Below are 20090 nucleotides of genomic sequence, written 5' to 3' on the forward strand. Positions count from 1 at the left end.
AAAGGTTGAAGAGTCAACCTGGGAGTTAGAAAGTGATATGAGAGAAAAGTACCCTCATTTGTTTTTTTAGGAGATTCTGAGGACAGAATCCTTTTAAGGGGGGAAGGATGTAATATCCGGGATATATCATGTAATTATTTTTGTTAATAAATAATTAATATATGTGTTTAGTATCCATTCTGTGAATTAATTGTTAAGTGTTAAATGTGTTTGGATGTTTAAAAATATTATTAATTGAGTATTTTAATTTTTATATGTCCAAAATAAAATATAGATAATTGTCATATCTTCCTAATTATTTTTATGTTGATTTATGGATTTATAAGGATCATATGAAATTTATAAAATCTTTTTTCGAGTTTTTAAAAGCTATTTTATAAAAACGAACCAACTGACGTCATCCGTTGTTATGTTTATGGAACCCGAAACTCTTTCGAGAACTCCTTTCTAACCCAATTGTAATATTTCGAGCATATTCCATGTTTTGACTTTTTCGGTACGGCGTACGGTTTGTCCTGCGTGGGTCCCGGCGCAATATTTTCGATACAATATTCGTTTCGGTAAATCAATAAAACCCGTATTTTCGATAAATGAGAGCTTTTTATTAAACTATCCCAATTATCGCCTTGTTGTACGTGTAACCAGGCGCTGAGACCAAGACCGCAGTACAAATTGTATTGGTTTGGATAATTATCCCGAAAACCGATACCGGTTGGATCAGTTTTTATAAATAAACGTACCGTTTTATATCCGAAATGATCCAACGGGATACTAATTTTCCGTAATTATAAATAGCCTTTTCCCGTATTTTATTTCGTATCAAAATCATTTGCAGACAGTTAATTTTATAATTTTCAGAGAAAAACCCTAATTTCATAAACTGTTCTAAGAATCAAACAGCAAAACGAAGGCGTTACCGATCTCTGTTTTCAAAGCTTGAGTAACCAAAACGAAGAATTTGAAGTGTTCTACCAGATTCTGAGCTTCGTTTTACTGTAGAAATCAAGGTTATTTTTCTATATTTTTATTAATTTTCGAATTAATTTTATTAAAAATATGAACTTTTGTTCGGATGATTGTTTGTATGATTTGATGATTTCATGTTGTAGAGCTTGTTTTCCTGGTGATTTTCTTATGTCATACGTCTAATTTGGAGTTCAATAGCATGTTCAAATTTGAGTTTGATTTCGAATTTTAAAATTAGGGTTTATAACCCGTATGAATGTTCTTAATTGAAATTTGGGGGGTTTTGATTTAGGGGTTATTAGCTGTTGATTTATAGTGGGTTGTGTTCTTTATAAAATTTGTAATCGATTGGTATATAGCTAGTTAACAGAGGATGCTTGAATCGTAGGGAGTTGTCTTTTTAAGTTTTCGTCATTTCGCCGGAATCCGGCGATGTTCTTGGCCATTTTTCGGCCAGGACAGGGGTTATTGTTGCGTATTGATTGCATAAACAGAATCCTGATGTTGTGTAGAGTGTATCTGGAGAAGATGGAGGTGTGACGGTGCCGGAGACGAGTTCTCCGGCAAGCCCGTCGTTTTCCGGCGACTGAACTGCAAAATTGCAGTTTAGTCCCTGTAGTTTTGAAGATAGTGAAGTTCAGTCCCTGAACTTTCCAGAATTTGCAAAAATAGGATTCCTGTTTTAAAAATATTCAAAAATCATATTTCCTATATATTTTAATTATAAAAATTCGTTTTTAATTTTTGAAAATTCAAAAAATTATTATTTTAATTTCCGAAAATTATTTTTAATTCAAAAATAAATCTGAATTAATTAGTTAATTAATTTCAGTTAATTTTTAATTGATTAATTGGTCAATTAATTCGAAAATTAATTTATTAATTGATTTAATTAATTATTAATTGATTTTAATTAATTATTTAATTAGATTTAGTTATTTAGAAATGATTTAACAATTCCGAAAAATAGTTTCGAGCTTTAAAATATTATTTTAAATTGTTTTCAAGGCTCGATAATTATTATAAAATTATTTTGAAGCCAGAATTAACCAACCGAACCTTGTTTATTATTCCGAAATTGATCCAACGACCCGTTTTAATTCTGAAAAATGTTTTAAAAATCATTTTAAATACCAGAAAGCTTGTTTATGACCTGAGACTTAGTTATAAATGATATATTATTGATTATGTGACGTGCTATGTGTTATATACGACTTGTTGATTAACTGTCGGTCTGTATATTCAATATTTACTAGTTTATTGCGTAACTTTCAATCTGTTAATCAGATTTGGGTAAAACGAAGGGTAGATAGGAGTATGTGTTGAATAAAATCATATGAGTTGGATATTGATAGATGCTTATGATATGTGAGCAGAAGAGGCAAGACGTAGGAAAGGGAAACAGGTAGTTGAGGAGTAAGACGATTGTGATTGGAAGCGAGTGCAGTGTAGTAAGCTAATACCAGGCAAGTGTTCTGAACTTTCTCGAGATATTGTCGTGATTGATATTCCTGTTTTATATTGTAAGTGCTTTGAAGTACTGAACCTTAAACCTTGATTCCAGTTATTAATCTTGAGCCGTAACCTGATTCTTTCTAGACCATTGATTGTTGTATACCCAAACACGAACCTCAAATATACGATACTACTCCACAAATACATACAAACTAAATATTAAACACTGCACCAGATTGCTTACACATTCAAACCTTTGTATTTTACACTTTGAAAGACCAAATCCTTGAAACCCTGAAACATCGATTCATTGTTAGCCAATTTTTTCATTACCTAGCATCCAAACTTTGAAGATGTTATTTTGATCCTTATACAGATTAAAACCATTTCATTATTGAACGTCAAATGTTGTTAATGATTCTGGTTATTGTTTATTATTGTTTATTCTGTTATTATGTTAGAATTGGATTGTTTTTATAAAATTATGGACCAGATTCGTGGTCAGAACATATAATGGTCAAGTTAGGCCAATGTGTGCCTTGGATCCAGTAGTTAGAGCAATGTTGTGAGCTTTGCTTGGGGTTAGTGCGTGACTGATCAGCAGCCTAACCTTGGTTTTTAAAATAAAAGTATAATATCCAATTCTAAATCATAATTCATTGTTCACTTGATATCATAACCATATTTACCTGATGATCATTATTCTCAGTTTGGTCATTGTGACTTGCTGATCTAGTTAGCTCATTTATGCGATGTTGTTTATATTCTTTCCAGTTAAAAAGGAACAAGTTGGTAGCGAGGATCCCCAGTCCAGCGTGAGAGCTAGGGGTTCAGGTTGATCGAGTTAAGCTAGCAGGCTTCTTTTGGAATAATTTAAGTTTGTAAAAGTTTGTAATAATGTTTAATACTCAGTTTGAGTTTGAATGGGTGGGATTTGAACGGTTTGTAATATAAGTAGATGTATTTGGCTTGTGTGCATACTTTAACCTGTTGCGATCCATGGTAGTTGGTAAGTAGGGTCACTGCATATTATTATTATCTTTATTATTGTTATAAGCAGGTTATAATTAAGGTGTGTGTGTGGACCCCAAACTTCTGACCCGGGTTTGGAGGGCGCCACACAAGCCATTCTCATATAAAATATATTTCTAAGAACAACAAGATAAAATTGTTAATGAAGCTGAACAGGATGGAAACTGTGATGCTTGGCTGAACAAGGACTACAGTCTGGAGATGGAGGAGGTTTTAGCTAAATTTAGGGAAGATTATTTAACCATTTTGGGAAGCAATGCCAAAGCTCTAAGTCCTGTTGAGGTTTATGATGTAATAAATGAAGTCTCCAAAGCTCAACTCAAAGCTTTCCATCTCTTTGGAAAAGCTCTAGAAATCAAGTTGACTAGTCATGAAGGCAAAATAATGGGAATGGTGAGAAGAAAGATGGATGAAATAATCCCCTCACAGGTGGAGATCAAGAATCAATTCAAAATCTTTTCAGAACAAATGTCAAGATATCACTACAAGAAAAAAGCTAATAGACATCGGTTTCTGGCCAATGTCTTTGTGTTTTTTGACCGATGTCTTAGTCGCCAATGTCTATTCTAGACATCGGACAGAAACTGATGTATGTACTAGCATAAACATCAGTTTTTAGTAATTTTCTGATGTCAAAGGTCCCAATTTTTACAAAATGTGTTAAACATAATTATTTTTATGTTATAATTACATTAAATATATGACATTGAACAACTACTAACGTAACAAAAAAAGGCTTAGACATCGATTTTTAAAACAGTAGTGATGTTTCTGTAAACCTTAAACATCGCCTAAAAGCGATGTCTTTGAGCTTTTAGACATTGTTTGTTAAAAAAATACTGATGTCCAAAGGTGTATTAGACATCAGTTTTGGACGATGTCTATTTTCTTCAAGAAATCGATATTTTTCTAAAAAAACCGATGTATTTGTGCTTCTTAGACATCACTTTTTCCCGATGTCTTTGTCTATATAGACATCAGCTTTATTCTTAAAAAACCGATATTAATTAAGATGTTAGACATCAGTTTTGGACGATGTCAATGTGCCTAAAGACATCGATTTTATTAAAAAAAATGATTTGTATTTGTTTCTTAAACATCAAATTTAACACAATAAAAGTGATAAATATTTTTATTTTTAGGTGTTACACTACTTATATACTAAAATAACCAAATTACTTTTGCTCCAAAAGTATAACTAAAACTAAATTCGTTATTAACAACAAAAATTGAATGATATCATTCTCATTGAAGGGTTTCGAGCACATAAACGCAACGGAAATAGTAATTAAAAACGTAAAAAAATAGAATTTTCGAAACCCGCCGCAGGATCCATGCGAAAAACATATATTTAATTCATAGATCAGATTGTTTACCTTAAGAAACTTTACCAATTGGTTGACTAATGGAGATCCAAAGCTTGTTCAATCACCACGCATACCGCTCTCGCAATTTACGCTCTATCGGTATCCACACAAATGCTTGAACTCAAGGATTGGATGTGTAATAGCACAAACTCGTTTCTTCTTGCTCTCTCCCTCTTCTCTCTTGGTGGCTAGGGTTTTAGTATAAGTCCTTTTTCATACAAAATTAGCCACACAAGAGATATTATATAGAGAGTAGAAAAATGAATTATAACTCTTAACTAATTAGGAGTTATTCTTAATTCGAAAATCCTATTTGTATTATAATTAAGTCTCACTTAATTATTTAACAAATAAATTTCATAATTAATATTAGTAAATTAGAATATCAATATTTATCTAATTAATTAAGTCATACTTAATTAATATTATAAATAATTCGAATTACTTTAATATAATTTAAATCCAATTTAAATTAAATAATCCTTCAAGCATTCTTAGTGTGTGACCCTATATGTTATTATTACGTTGGCAACAAATTTTAAATCTAATTTAAAATCGTAAACAATGAGTGGCATCTAGTAATACATCATTGCTACCCAAGTAATAATAATTGAATCGGTGATCGATTAAACCTTTTGTGAATAATGTACAATGTAACATAATCCCTTTAACCAGATATTATAGATTAAATTAGAGGCATGTAATGTGTCATCCTCATCATAGTTTAATCCAAGTTTCCTTGATCAATGAGTAGACTATCATATCAAATCAACATTTGAGCGTGGCCACACATTTCATAGTCTAGCTCAAACAAGAGGCCAATAATATCATTCCTAAAATAGGAGGGTTAAATCCCATCTAGATCATTCATATTTCTCATACGATTCATAATATACCCAATGTCCACTTTTATCATTACCTGGTCAAGGATAACTTTTAATAGAATCAATGTATATTAATTCTCTTATAGAAATATAATGACTTCAGGTCTAAGGACCATTACATCATTATCACTGTGAGAATTACTTATGATACAACAGACATGTAGAATCTCACATTGGGTCTGTCCAGCACCATGTACATATACATCTGCCTATGTTTTTGACTTTAGTATCACTATACCTATAATCAATGAGATGTGATCATCAGTCAACAAACACACCAGTCTTAATGCATTATTATTGTCCCTTAATAATAATACTCGACTAGGGACCTTTAGGAATATTGATACTATTCTCATAATCTCATTTCTAAGTCACGTACTTAGAGATATAGAATTGTATACCATATTCCAAGGACATATACTAATCTAACATTTATATCACAATAAATTAAGAATTAATAAATTATAAATAGAATAATCGATAGAACATAAACATTAATAATCCTAATGTCTTAAACTAAAACATCATAGTGTTGTCTCTAGGGCACAAACACTAACAATCTCCCACTTGCACTAGAGCCAATCAGCCATGTATCTAATACTCATGGAACTAGTATGACCATCGTACTTCTGCTGTGACAAAGCCTTAGTCAGTGGGTCTGCAACACTATCATTACTATGCACTTTACATTTATATCTCCTTAAACATTAATCTCATTAATAAGGCGATATGTCCTAAGGACATGCCTAAACAGTCTTCATGGCTGTTTCAAAAAAATATCAATATATTCGGCTTTCATAGAATCATCAATGTTCTTGCTGTGAACTATTCAAGCTAACATCAATTATATTTAGACAAAACACAAAACAAACATAAATTCATAATCATCCTTGTCTATCCAAAAATTAGGTTCAGAAACTAGTATTATTGTAACCCTTTATATACAGTTCCCTATCTTCTCTAAACACCAAAAATAAATCTTTAGTCCTCTTTAAGTACTTAAGAATATTCTTGAAAACTATCAAGTGACCCTCACCTGGATTAGACTGGTATCTGATCATCATGCTCAAAGCATACGAAACATCAGGATAAATACATATCATTGTACATATTATAGATCCAATTGCTGACGTATCTGGAACTTTCTGAAACGGCCCTTATCATCTAATGATTTAGGAGGCAATTATCTTTTGAGATCACTATCCCATGAGACATCGAAACATATCCTTTATTTGTCTCTTTCATCATAAAATGATGTAATACTTTATCAATGTATGTACTCCAACTAGGTCGATTAATCTTTTCAATCTATCTCTACAGATCTTGATCCCTAATATATAGGTAGCATCGCCTAAGTCTTTCACCGAGAAACTATTTCTCAACCAAGTCTTAACATCCTGTAGAGAAGGTATGTCATTCCATATCTGTTATATGTCATCTACATATAATATTAGGAATGTCACATGGCTCCCACTAACCTTCTTGTAAACACATGGTTCATCTTCATTTTGAATAAAACCAAACTCTTTGACCATTTCATCAAAATAAATATTCATTCTCCTTGAGGCTTGCTTCAATCTATAAATAGATAGAAGCAACTTACAAACTACCTTAGCAAATTTTGGATCGATAAAACCCTCAGGTTATATCATATATACATCCTGTTCAAGGCTCTCATTTAAGAAAGCAGTTTTGACATCCATTTGCCAAATCTCATAGTCAAAGTAAGCAACTATTACTAACAAAATCCTGATAGACTTGACCATAGTAACCGATGAAAAAGTCTCATCATAGTCTATACCATGAATTTGTTTGAAAACTTTTTGCCACTAGTCACGTCTTATAAGTCTGTACTTTACCATCCATGTTAGTTTTCTTCTTGAAAACCCACTTGCACCCTATAGGTTTTACCCCTTCCAGTGGATCAACTAAAGTCAATACTTTAATTTGATACATGGATTCCATCTCGAATTTTATGGCCTCTACCCATCTCTTGGAGTCTGAACTATTCATAGCATCTTGGTAGGTGAGAGGCTTATCATTATCCGTAAGTATCATATCACCATCTTGAGTAAAAAGAAATTCATAATTTCTCCCGGGCTCATGGTGAATCCTACTAGATCTACGAATAACCTGTGTTTCTTGGACATGATTACTTTCAACATTTTTGATGTATATCCTGATCTTATTCCAACTCTGGTTCAATATTATCATATGGTTCTCGATCTTCATCGAGATGTATTATCCTCCCTCTAAATTTTTTAGAATATAGTTCTCCCCTAAGAAATACAGTGGCCCGAGCAACAAACACTTTGTTCCCGGAAGGATTATAAAAACTATACCCTAGTCTCACTTTGGTATCCCACAAAATAGCATCTATCTAATTTTGGTCCAAGCTTGTCAGAGGCTAAATGTTTTACAAACGCTTTACGTCCCCAAATTTTCATAAATGACATGCTTTGACATTTATCACTCTATATCTCATACGGAGTATTTTGAACCGCTTTATTCAAAACTTGGTTAAGTGTATATGCAGCCGTTTCTAGAGCATAACCCTAGAAACTGAATGGAAGATCCGCTTGACTCATCATCGATCACACTATGTCCAACAAGGTAAGATTTCTCCTCTAAGAATCTCTATTCCATTGAGGTGTTCCAGAAAGAGTAAGTTATGATACACTATCACACTCCTTCAAGAAACTCTTGAAATTGAGGTTTAAGTATTCTCCTCCACGATCTGATTGTAAAACTTTTATACTTTTCCCTTGTTTTCTTTTCTACTTCGGCCTTATATTTTTTGAACATTTCAAAAGAATCGAATTTGTTCTTTATAAGAACCACATATCCATATCTACTGAAATCATCAGTAAATGTTATAAAGTAGTATAAGCCCCCTTTCCATCATACGTATTCGATCACATACATCATTATGTATAAGTCATAATCGTTCGGTGGCCCTTTCACCTGATCAGGTAAAAGAAGCTTTAGTCATTTTTCCAATGAGACAAAGTTCGCATCTTCCGTATGATTTAAAATCAAACTTATCCAAGTATTCATCTATATGTAACTCAGAAATGCGTTCCTCATTAATATGGCTTAACGACAATGCTAGAGGTAATGTTTGATTTGAGTCAACTTAGAACATATAAATTGTTAACTAATTGTGCAACACTATAAGTCTTATCATTGAAATAGAATAAACAACTATTGTTTAATTAATTAAAATAAAAACCTTTCTTGTCCTGACAAGAAATTGACTTAATGTATTCGCTAAAGGCAGGCACGTAATAACAATTTATCAAGTTCTCAATCTTGCCTTATGGGCAATATTAGGTATAGAGTTCCTTCAACTAGAGCAACAACTTATGCTCCAATTCTAACCCTATATCTGAAGTTTGACCATTTCTAGTCTTCTTCTTTAGATCTTCCAAATAAGCTTGACAATTTAACTTCCATTCATCTAGTTATTTTCACAGAAATGACAATCATCTCCTTTAGCTAGACCACTATTAGGCTTCAAAAGCCCTTTGGGATTGGACTTTGTTTTGGCACCGAATAAGATCAAATCTTCACCTTGCCTGTCCACTTTCCTTTCCCATTTACATTCCATGTGTACATCATCAATATGGACGTAATTCATGCCTTTACCGTGTTATTTTCACCAGTTCTAAACATTCTTAACAACTCAGTGGGTGTTCTGTCTATCTCATTCCTTTTGTTCTTAACAAACTAATAATAGAAGTTGTTCAAAGATTGTTTGATCAAATCAAGCTCAGTCTCTAGACTATTCTTGAAACCCAAAATATCAAGGTACATATACCTATCATCTTTAGAACATGTGGTTCAACCGGATATTATTCTCCCATTAATGCAAAAGTATGGTGCCTTATTATTGTCAAATCTTTCTAACGAGCTTATCCTTCAAACATCCTTTTAAGGTGCTCAATCATATCATAAGCAACATTATGCTCTTGTTGCTTCTAAAGCTTAGCACTCATAATTAGAAGCATGAGACATGAAACATCAGTTGCATAATCAATTTGCTTCTCGTAGGCATTTTGTTCAGCACATGTTTCATTCTCAGCTAGAAGAAATAAGGGAGAGGTTTGAGTGACATCCATGAACCTGAGGACAATCCTCAAGTTCTCGTGTCAATTGTGGAAATTATTTAATGTCAGCTTGTCCTTCTCAAGGACTATTACATAGAGAAGTTATTTGTGTTATTTGTCACTTGATATCTACAATATTAAAATACATAAAATGACTTAGTCTACAGATGATCATTAAATTATGTTCAAGTGATTATTCATATATATATATATATATATACACAATATATATCTCCCACTATTTTTCTCAAATCAATAGCCCTAACTATTAATTCGGAAAGAACGTCTTCTATATCCTTTCTAGTGAGCCAAGATCCATATTTCAACATGCGTTAGGTCAGCTTTGGCTTTTCTCCTAAAACATGATTATTTAGGTAGACAACATTTGTCAATTATATCAACAATATAACTCTTGGATAGCTTGGTGGAACAATATTTGTTCATATTTATCTAATAAATCTCGCCAAACTCTATGCCTCTAAGTTCACAATCCTATTGTGATAACTTAGTTAAGTCAAACCCAATAGTCAAAAAGTATCAATATACTTCAACACATCTCCCATGATAAATAGGAGTACTTCGCTTTGGCGAACCCACTCCTGGTCGATCTAGGGGTTAACACATTGGACTCATTGGAAGGCATCTGATCAACTTAATATTAACTTTAGGGTTTTGTTAATTTTAAAACGATCATGATCCCATCATAAAGAGATTCCCAATTTTTCCTTGAATAAAATACTTCAAATCAATATTCTTCAATGGTTTGATTTCCAGGTAGTGAGGGAGTCACAACAGTCTCGCTTAAAACCTACAACCTTATAAGTTCAAAGAACTCGCTTTTGACAAAATCGCCCCATGTTAGAAATAAAGAAAATTCGTATTTTATTCCGTATTTCATAAACACGAGAATCTCATAATCATTTGTTCATTTTAAAATCTTGAGTCGTTACAGATTTTATCTTGTTTAGAAAGCATGGCATGTGTGTCGTATCTAATACATACATCCTCAATCTAATGAAACATGCATCTTTATAAACTACTCTACACATACATTCATCATTTGCTCATATATATGTAAAGTGCAATAAATAAATGTGGTTGGTTATGGCTTTATCCTATGTGATCTTCATCAAGCTAATGACAAAGATCTAGGTCAATCTAAGGTGAAAAATAAATACAGGCTAACTATTACATGTCTTCTTTCTTGTATTGCTTCCTTGGATGGCGTCCATGTGAGATTACCCTTCCTTGATCTTCAAATCTTCATGTATTCATGTACATTACACGAATGAAAAATAAAAACTAATCTAATGTACTTACAATAAGAACTCGAGTTACATTCGAGATTTAATAATTACAAGATCAAACAACATGCAAGTCGTATTTAAAAAAAAACAAAACCATTAACCTAAGGTCATAAGCCATAACCATCCACCATGCTCAATTAACACATAAGAACATGTTAAAACACATAATTTGATCTTAACATATCATACCCATCATGATCTAATCATAAAAACCAAATATAGCAAAAATCAGAAAATTTGAAATTAAATCTGATAACATTAAATCGCAGATTACAGGGTCTAAACGACGTCAAACATCTTACAGATCAGTCAATGATAGCTTTAGATATTAGTTTTGTTCAGACGCTTGATTCCATATGAAATAACATATTCGTTCACCAAAATCAGACACCAGACCCAGATTTCAGCAAATCTGCTGCATCCGATTCAGAATCGTATCAAATATGATTCTTATAATAAGAACAAACACAAAATATGTATATATTAGTATATATACAGATTATATAATCATCATATGATTATACAACTCTCATGAATATCATATATTCAAAAAATATATATACATATGCATATATAAACATACCAACATGTAAAACATATAAAATCGCATATATAACAGTCATGGAATATTGTATACATGTTATCATCATAAAACCGGTAAACGCATAAATGAATTAAATACTTTTCGCAAGTAGCTCTGATGCCATTGAAAGGTTTCGAGCACATAAACGCAACGGAAATAGTAATTAAAAACGTAAAAAAAACAGAATTTTCGAAACCCGCCGCAGGATCCATGCGAAAAACATATATTTAATTCATAGATCAGATTGTTTACCTTAAGAAGCTTTACCAATTGGTTGACTAATGGGGATCCAAAGTTTGTTCAATCACCACGCATCCCGCTCTCGCGATCTACGCTCTATCGGTCCACACGAATGCTTGAACTCAAAAATTGGATGTGTACTAGCACAAACTCGTTTCTTCTTGCTCTCTCCCTCTTCTCTCTTGGTGGCTAGGATTTTAGTAAAAGTCATTTTTTATACAAAATCAGCCACACGAGAGATATTATATAGAGAGTAGAAAAATGAATTAAAACTCTTAACTAATTAGGAGTTATTATTAATTCGAAAATCCTATTTGTATTATAATTAAGTCTCACTTAATTATTTAACAAATAAATTTCATAATTAATATTAATAAATGAGAATATCAATATTTATCTAATTAATTAAGTCATACTTAATTAATATTATAAATAATTCGAATTACTTTAATATAATTTAAATCCAATTTAAATTAAATAATCCTTCAAGCATTCTTAGTGTGTGACCCTATAGGTTATTATTACGTTGGCAATAAATTTTAAATCTAATTTAAAATCATAAACAATGAGCAGCATCTAGTAATACATCATTGCTACCCAAGTAATAATAATTGAATCGGTGATGGATTAAACCTTTTGTGAATAATGTATAATGTAATATAATCCCTTTAACCAAATATTATAGATTAAACTAGAGGCATGTAATGTGTCATCCTCATCATAGTTTAATCCAAGTTTCCTTGATCAATGAGTAGACTATCATATCAAATCAATATTTGAGCGTGGCCACACATTTCATAGTCTAGCTCACACAAGGGGCCAATAATATCACTCCTAAAATAGGAGGGTTAAATCCCATCTAGATCATTCATATTTCTCATACGATTCATAATATACCCAATGTCCACTTTATCATTACCCGGTCAAGGATAACTTTTAATGGAATCAATGTTTATTAATTCTCATATAGAAATATAATGACTTCAGGTCTAAGGACCATTACATCATTATCACTGTGAGAATTACTTATGACACAACAGACATGTAGAATCTCACATTGGGTCTGTCCAGCACCATGTACATATACATCTTCCTGTGTTTTTTACTTTAGTATCATTATACCTATGATCAATGAGATGTGATCATCAGTCAACAAACACACCAGTCTTAATGCATTATTATTGTCCCTTAATAATAATACTCGACTAGGGACCTTTAGGAATATTGATACTATTCTCATAATCTCATTTCTAAGTCACGTACTTAGAGATATAGAAATGCATATCATATTCCCAGGACATTTATTAATCTAACATTTATATCGCAGTAAATTAAGAATTAATAAATTATAAATAGAATAATCGATAGAACATAAACATTAATAATCCTAATGTCTTAAACTAAAACATCATATTGTTGTCTCTAGGGCACAAACACTAACAACATTACATTAAAATAAATATAACTTCCATACTATTTTGTCATATCCAAATTGTCAACACATTGATTCGTAAAACTATACGACTAAAACTAACACATTTAAACTTAACTAAATATCAGCCCAAACTTATTACTTTTAGAAATGGGACGAATAAATTCTTCCATCAGCTTGTCCCGTAATGTTTCCAGACCAAAGTCATCTACAACTGCACCATATGCATTCATTGTATTTTGTCGCATAATTCTGAATTTTTTATCCGGACCCAACGCTCAAAATGCTCTACCTATGCAATCGATATCTGAAGAGAAAACATAAAACTAAACTACAAAGCAACTAAGGAGCATATCAGTGTTTGAACAACTATGAAATATACTAGCACTCACCATCTTTATATACTAGCAATCACCAACTTCATTAACTATCAGCTTTATTGCCATCTTTTCAACTCCACAAGCCCATAATCGGTGACCAAGCTGCTCTCAAAAACTCTAGATGTCACCCCCACCAAATTATCAGCTATAAAGAAAACTATCCAATGAACAGAAGACGTAAACAATAAATATCTCGTCAGCTAAATTACTCTTCGACTGTAGTCAATTTAAACAAATGCAAGCAGAAATACAAATTCAAAATCTTGCAGAACATAGATCACATGATTGAATCCCTTTTAACATATGCGTAATTCATATCAATAAACCAGTCAAGAATGTATAATACGTAAGCCATTATTGACTGAGAAACTAACAAAGGAAAAACTTGCTCCGACCAAAGATAATGCCAGAGCCGTATAAAAACAGTAGCAAGGCGAAAGAACAAAATTTATACGTCAAAAGCAAAATCACTAAGCAAGCAACTACCGATTTATTGATAGACCCAGAAATGGAGTTCAAAAGCTGCTGGCACTTATCAAAATAGTTGTTTAATTCATTGACCTTTCCCATTTAACCAAACAATTCACAAATCAAATACAATTACGTAACCAAAAAAATAGCATTTCGATATCCGCAAAAATAACAGAACACAAACCAGAGCTACGGAATGCTGATCGCGAGTCCCGTTCGGAAAAGTGCTTACCCTCAGGCAGCTGCTAAATGTAGAATCTCTCAGCATATCTGGAAGGAAACTTCTCAAAGCATCACAAGCCCTGTACGACAAATAATAAGATATAGACAGCTAGAACAAAATAAATATATTTACATTAAGGAACAGCATTCTCGTATCTGGGTGGGAAGCCACACACTACAAAAATAATAACACAAGTAAAAGCAAAATCATAATATTAATGGATTATGGCAACTAATATCAAAATCAGCTAGTACGATTCTGCTGTCAAAAGGTTCAAGTAAATATTAAACAATTCCTAAAATAAATTAATAGTCACATAAGTAAAAGGAAAATCAACTAGTACGACTGTTCAATTATTTCCGTAAATTCAATCCACTAAACCAAATAGCAAAACTTAGTACATTAATTGATAACAACAGATGGTATTAGCAGGTTGTTGCATCTGTGTAGTTTATTTTTCTCAATTTCTAGAGACTAGACTCTGTCTATACATTTTGGTTCTGGTTAATTTAACATGAAATGAAGAACTCGGTCACCTTAGCATCTTTGATCTCTTTTTCATCAATTGTAATGTCACCAGACAGTGGTTTAAGCATACCCACAAACGTTAAATCTGATTTCTCAAAAGCCACAAGTTGATCATGCCTTCCCATTGCAAATAAATATATTTTCTCAAAGTGCATTTTAAAAAAACATTATCTTTTTAAGTTCATATAACCTCAAGTAGCACAAAAATATTAAAGTTTGACCTGAAGGAAACCATTTCCAGGAATGTTTTGTGCAGATGGAAAAAGTGGTAATTAGCTTCAAGGTGTCAAGTAAAGAGTGACATAGAAAATTGGATGTACAATTATACCGATTTCTTCTCTCACTTCTCTAATGGCTCCATCAAATATTTCTTCAGACTACATAGTCAATAAAGAGAAGGCACTATTAAATAGCTCAGATTTTAGGATAGTTATTATAATAACTCATCAGAATTGATACAACTAATCAAATATCAAAATAGAAAAGCAAATTGCAGACACTGTAATCAGTCTCGACCATAATCAGTCTTAGATATGATTTAAAGTTTTGGTAGTAGTTATTGATGTATATGCTTAACACTGTAATTTAAGTTTGATGGATGACATGTCACCACATGTATAAGCTAGCTTGACCTAAAAAGAGACTCCAGAAAAATGCAAAGAGTCAAAATTAGTAGTTTCATATACTCGATGAATCTTAAAGCGAGCACGATGCAAGTGGTTAGGGCTTATCTTTTATCGTTCAATACTCAACTATAAGGCATTAAGCCTAATTATTCAAAAATATATATATAGAATCTTACATTGCTACAAGCCCAAATGTAACAACTATTTAGCCTTGTAACAACTAAAACATAAATTAATAGCTAAAAATTGACAAATACACAATGTAAATAGAAAAAAAATCAAAAATAAATGAAGAAAAACATACCCAATGGATTCGCTTTCAGGTAACAAGGCATTTAGGTCCACTGGCTCTCTTCTTAGTTGTCTGATAAACCAGCTTACCTCATAAAGTTTCATCAAATTTTAAAATATCACCGTTTACATAATCTTAACCTTAACATTTCCCAAATCTAAACAATCACTTTTAGAACTAATTACAAAAATAATTAATAAAGACATATACATAACAATAAAGTATATAATACAAAATCAAACAACATACATATTCTTAAAAATCAATAACTAGTAAGTAATAATAAAATCAGAAATATAAACGGGGTTTTTAAAAAGAGTACCAGGGGTTTTGACAATTCGGCATTGGTTGGATTTGGTGGCATAATTGTGGCGTTTGCGATGAGTAAGACCCTGAACTATCCTTCCTCTGCTTTTGCTTTTAACGGCGACTCTGGATGAGATAGTAAACCAAAAGAGTGTTTTATAAGAGATATAATGGATATATATATATATTCACTTCTATTTAAAAGTAAATTAGGGTTTTAACTTGAAAAAATCCCAATTTACAAAATTATGGGTTTGCTTTAAAAACTGCCCAATTTACAAAGTTTGTTTCGATCAAAACATCAACACTAGTTTCATTCCATGTTACCAATTAGAGTTTCTAATGAAATAAGCTTACCAGAGGTAGGTGAGAGGTTAAGCACAAAGTCGAGAGAGGGAAGATGTAAGCACATATGCAAGGGAGAGAGAGAGGTTCGAGAGAGATGTGAGTGGAGTGGAGATGGTGAGATGGAGATTGTGAGCGGAGAGAGGTTCGAGAGAGAGGGGTTCGTTCGTTCGAGAGAGAGGAGTTTGAGATTCAGTTTTTTAATTTTTAGTTTTTAATTTTTAGTTTTTAGTTTGTTGTCTCAAGATTGGAATGAGGGAAATAAAAATTTTGTTAAGGGGGGAAATTTTGGGAGGGGGAATTTTAGAACTAAAACTGAATGAAATTTTGACTAAGGGGAAAAGAAAAGGTGGGCGCGAATTATTTTTTTGGTGAAGTTTAGACATCGGTTTAATTATAATCAATGTCTACAAAGAACAAAGACATCACAAAAATACGGGATGATGTCAATACCTCTTTTAACATCAGTGGCAAAGTTAACCGATGTCTAATGTGTGATGTCTATTGACATTATTCTTGTAGTGTATGATCTAAGTGGGGTGGATAAGAGTGTCACACAGCTCAAAGAATCCTTTTTAGCCCTACACAAGGTAGTTCAAGATCATATAACAAATTCTAATGACACAAGGTGGAAGTTGGATCAAATGCAAACTGCAAGATACAGTCTTTCTCCTTTTGTCATTGATGAAATACAGAAGCATATGCAAGCTTCATTTGGACCATCTACCTCAACCTCTACTTCAATCTCCTCTACTCAAGATATTCAAGATCTCAAGGCACATGTTGCTTCCCTAGAGACCTCAAATGCCTCCCTCAATACTCAAGTTCAGGCTTTGACTTCTCTAGTAAAGAGTCAACAATCAGATATCAAAACCTTGGCGGACTCTCACAAGCATCTCCAAATGCAAAATTCTGTTGCTTTGGAGGCCATCATGGGGAAGCTCAACATACCATTTTCCTCTTTACCTGAAGAAATAAGGCCAGAATTACCAACTCCCCTACTCATTCCTGTCACCAAGACTATGGGGGAGATTGAGGCTAGGATTCAACAATCCAGGGATGCTAAAGCTAAGTCTAAAGAGCCTATTCAGGTTGGTCAAAACTCTTCAAGTGTTCAAGTTGATGTTGGAAAATAAAGACTTCTAAAGGCCGCAGAAGGACCCAATCAAGACCAGGAATTCAGTGAACTTCTTGCAGTACTAAGAATGTCTCTTCAAAACAATTACATGACCTACAAGAAAGCTTTGGCCAAGAACACCAACTTCATCAGGGAAGTAGTTGTAAAAATTAATAATTTCTTGGAGAATTTTTTTTGTGAATATTAATGATGGTGGTGTGGACAAATGTCTTCAGGTGTCTCTTCCAAATCTTATAACCTTAAGAGCATCTGAACTGGATATAATGATTGACAGAGTAAATCCAGTTATAACAGGAGACACCCAACTTCTCCATAAGCTCAAAAATGCATATATAGCAGCTTTTTCTGAAGCCTACCTATATCCAAACAAAGGAGTAGTCTACATTTGTCCAACAACCAAGAAATGCAAACATTTCCTTATTCTTAAAAACTGTGTCAGATCAAATATGAGGTTGATCATGACTTTACAGTCTGATCTAAAGTACAAGAGGAGAAAGAAGCATGAGGATAAAAAGCAGGATGAGAAGAAGGATAGTGACAAGAAAAGATGTAATAACCCCAAAAATTTTGGACTTTTTGTAAACCTTATGAATAGTGATTTTGCTGATTATGCTGAATAAGAAAACTTTTCATGCCACACAATGTAGTAATTCTTTTATGGATATTCTAAGGTCTTATTAGTACTCTATATGGTATATAAGTGTATGTAAAGATCGTCAGAATCAAAATCCGAACACTTTGATTTTTCCCGAAAATCCACCAGATACCGAAAGAATTGAGTATAAGGTAACAGGATAAAAAGGATTTAAATTCAAGGATTATAAGAGTGGATCATAAAAGGAATATAATGTATTGAGAAAGGTTAAGGGAACCCAAGTAATAAAATCCCGGGTATGATCCCTCAAACGATAAACGAGAACGAAAGTTAAGCGAACCGTATAACAGATCAGTGATCATTAGCCAAGTAATTAGGAGTTAATCAAAGAGGTTAATGATGATGATGTCATCACACCAACAAGAAGAAGACAAGTGTGGGAATATGACATAAGTGGATGACATAAGCATGACCAAATGGGAAGGATTTGTTGGTTGATTATAAGCCACACAATTTTTACCATGGTAACAATTTAATTAAACAAACAAAAGGAAGTAACCAAGCTAAACACCACACAAATTATTTAATCAAACTTGAAACATTTTTACTTCACTTTTTCTTCCCTTGCTCTCGGCCAAAACCAGAGCAGCAACTTATAACTACCACATCTCCTTCAATACTCACTCAAATGTTGTGTTCTATAACTCGTTGGAAAGGTATTGAGATGACCTACAACTCTTGTTCACAAGTCTCGTCCAAATAATCATGGTAAGACCCTCATTTTTACAGTTCTTTAAATCGAACTTTTAGAAACTTCAAAACCTAACTTTGTGTTCTTGATTTCTTTGGAAAGATCAAGCTTGTAGGAGGTTAGATTAAGGCTCCCTAAGGCTTCCTAGCAACTTAACACCTACCAAGGAAGGTATCAACTTCAAACCCTAGCTTTGATTTTATGATTCCATTAAGTTTTATTGAAGCATTGTTAGTATTAAGGCTTGATCTTTGATTATAAGTAGTTTTGCTGGATTTGTATTGGTTTTGAATATTGGGTCTTTGATTGGTTGGATAAATTGGTAAAACTTGGAGTTGGGGACTGAGTTTGTAGTATGATGGTTGAATATTGTTGTATTGGTGGTTGTGAGTGAATTGATGATAATTTAGAGTGTTAATTAAATTGGAAATCGCGTAAACATAAACGTCATAATGCCCAATTTTCCTTAACTGTTCTGTTCTTAACTTTACGACCCTTAAACTCACTGAAAGATTCTAACCTTTGCCATGTTTAGATGTTTCATGTTACGAGCTTCGTTTTGATATGTGGTTTGCTCGAATCCGATGCACGGTTTAGGAGAAATGACCGTTTTAAGTAACGGCGTTTCGCGAACGAACCATTACCCATCGCCTTACTTTGAAACCTTGGTTAAGGCCCTTAAAAGACTAATTGGAGTATGAAAAAATTATGTAAAGTGGATTAGGCAGTTGGTAGGGTACTCGCGAAAGAATCGCCTTAAACTTCTTAATGGTTAATTTATTAAAAATGGTGGAGCTGAGGGTACTCGAACGACTTATGTGATTCGTTAAGCGTAGAAGTGACCATAAGCGAACATTAAGGTTCAATTGGTTGAAGTCTAGTTTCTTAAGCGATCGGGGTTTAATTTCGACTTATGTTGTTATTCATAGGTTATCGGACCCACTCTAAGCTTAAGTCTATCCGGGAACACTCAGGAAAGTTTTCTACCCGTTATACTGTTGTTGTGATGTAAATATATGTATATGCATTATCTTGTGATAAGTGCATAATTGTTATTAGC

The sequence above is a fragment of the Apium graveolens genome, chromosome 4 (genome assembly GCF_009905375.1).
Source record: "Apium graveolens cultivar Ventura chromosome 4, ASM990537v1, whole genome shotgun sequence".
Lineage (NCBI taxonomy): Eukaryota > Viridiplantae > Streptophyta > Magnoliopsida > Apiales > Apiaceae > Apium > Apium graveolens.